This window comes from Penaeus chinensis, chromosome 34 (genome assembly GCF_019202785.1).
Source record: "Penaeus chinensis breed Huanghai No. 1 chromosome 34, ASM1920278v2, whole genome shotgun sequence".
In the NCBI taxonomy this organism is placed as follows: domain Eukaryota; kingdom Metazoa; phylum Arthropoda; class Malacostraca; order Decapoda; family Penaeidae; genus Penaeus; species Penaeus chinensis.
In genome coordinates, this window is record NC_061852.1 from 22,720,806 (window position 1) to 22,723,305 (window position 2,500).

Consider the following 2,500-nt stretch of genomic DNA (forward strand, 5'->3'; position numbering starts at 1 on the left):
AAACAAATAGAAAAATAAAGCTCATGTGAGAAATATTAACGGAGATAGAGAAATAACAAGAACGAGGCGAGGTCGGAAGTTATTCAGTTAAAGTAAGCAAGACTGAAGGAAAAATATGATTCATATGATAGACTGAAGCACAATACCTGAGAACCAACATACGTCCATATAAGCAGGTAGCTCCACTTCCCTTTAGCCTAGAGAACCCAAAAATGACATTTATTTTCCCCAAGAGTATTCTGATGGCTGTTAATGGCAAGGAACTCTTCGTCATCATAAATGAGAGAAATGTTGTAATTATAACAATATCGAGTAAATTATACAAATAATTTGATTTATGTATTTAGGCATTTCTGATATCTCACGGCTCACTTTCATTGGCTTACCGCGATGACGTCATTAGCTCCGCCCCTTTTTGGATCCTGACAATTTGTATGTTTTTTGTGGGAAGTGTTAATTCAGTGCATTTTCTTTGAATATGGTTCAGCAATAACAGTGCTATAAAATATCGAAAAGGGAATCAAGAAAAAAAAATCTGTGTTTGCATTAAATATAGGTGATGGGGCGGTCTACCTGTGTAAAGGTACCTTACTAAGAACTACCTACATACATGAACGCATATATATATATATATATATATATATATACACACATGCACATACACACACACACACACACACACACATACACTCACTCACTCACACTCACACACATATATATATGTATACACACATATATACGCACACAAACACACATATATATATTTGGTAGAAAAAAACACAATGCAAAACTAGTTTTGCATTGTGGGTGTTTCTACCATAGTATCAACACGGAAGGGTATATACATATATATGTATATATATGTATATGTGTGTGTGTGTGTGTTTGTGCCTATATGTATATATATACATATATTTGTGTGTGTGTGTGCGTATATGTATATATATACATATATATTATGTTTATGTATGTATGTGTATATATACAAACATACATACATACATATATATATATATATATATTTGTATATGTGTGTGTGTTTGTGTGTAGATATACACATTTGCACACAAACACAAACACAAACACACACACAGGCATAAACACGCACATAAACAGTGTATATTAACCATCAGTTAACCAAAGTTTAAGGAACAGCTAAACTGAAATAGTTCTTAAGAATATATATGTATATATATATATATATATATATATATGCGTGTATGTATGTGTGCATGTATATATATAAATACACACAAACACACAACTGTGTGTGTGTGTGTGTGTATGCATGTAAGTAATAATAATTATAATAATTTAGTTTTATTCCATTTCTAACACTGGCTGTTCTTGCTATGACAGGCTATCTGTTTATATTTGCTTCTAAATTACCCCCTGTGTGCGAGGAATGGCCGGAGTTGCCACCAACTGGCGGTACAGGATCTTGGTCAGCGATATTGCTAAACGAGAATGCTAACACTGCACCACACAGCACGCACACACACACATATAAATACAATATTTATATATACATGTATAAATGTATGTGTGTGTATATATGTGTGTGTGTATGTTTATATATGCATTTATATAAATATGTATGTATGTGTGTATATGTATATTAATATATAAACTTATATGTGTGTGTGTGCGTCTGTAAGTGTGTTCAGACGCTTACATGCTTACATATGTGGAGAGCGAAAACAGTTCTTTCGATTTTTACATTCTTACAATATATATATATATATATATATATTGATATATAGACGTAAAAGTGTGTGTGTGTGTGTGTGAATATGTATACATATACATATTCACAGTCATCTTTCTATATATCTGTATATTCATATTATATATAGTGTTCCGTGTCATATTACTTGTAACTTCCTTTTGTACTTTACAAAAGAATGTGAGCAGTACTAATTTTTAAATGGCGGGTCCTCACTTCAAACCTTAGTGGGAATGCACAAGGGCACCAGAAGCACGAGGGGAAAAGAGGTCGTTGACAAGTTCTTTACAAAAGAACATTCACGAAGCGAGTCTAAGAAAACGCAGCTTCTCGTGAAAGAAAACGGAGCTTCTCGTGAAAGAAAATGGAACTTCTCATGCCGTCTGTCACCTCAACTAATGACTTGGTTATCTTACTAATTTTGCTTTTTATTTTCGTATCGCTATTAATGGTATCATTATCATGACTTTCCATTGCTGTTATTAAAAAAAATGTATAATCTTAATTGTTATTATCAACAGTTTTGTTATTATATTTATTACCATTATCATAACAATTCTTGTTATCGTTGTTGCTGCTGTCACTAAGGTAACTGTTCAAATTGTGTTGTTGTTTTTTTGTGTTTGTTTTTGCTAATAGTACTCTTATTATTACCAGCGCCATTATCAACAGTTTGGATTTCAAACTGTCATAACCATTTTTAGATCGTTTTTGTATCAAAATCACAATTTTCAATACTAAGATATTCATTTACATCATTAAGAACGTCATTAT

General features: G+C 32.0%; 1 protein-coding gene across 1 annotated transcript in view; it reads left to right on the forward strand.

Moving 5' to 3' along the window:
* LOC125043946 (barrier-to-autointegration factor-like) overlaps window positions 1-2,500 on the forward strand; it is a 23,864-nt gene that overhangs the window by 695 nt on the left and 20,669 nt on the right. The gene's annotated exons all lie outside the window — the stretch shown is intronic.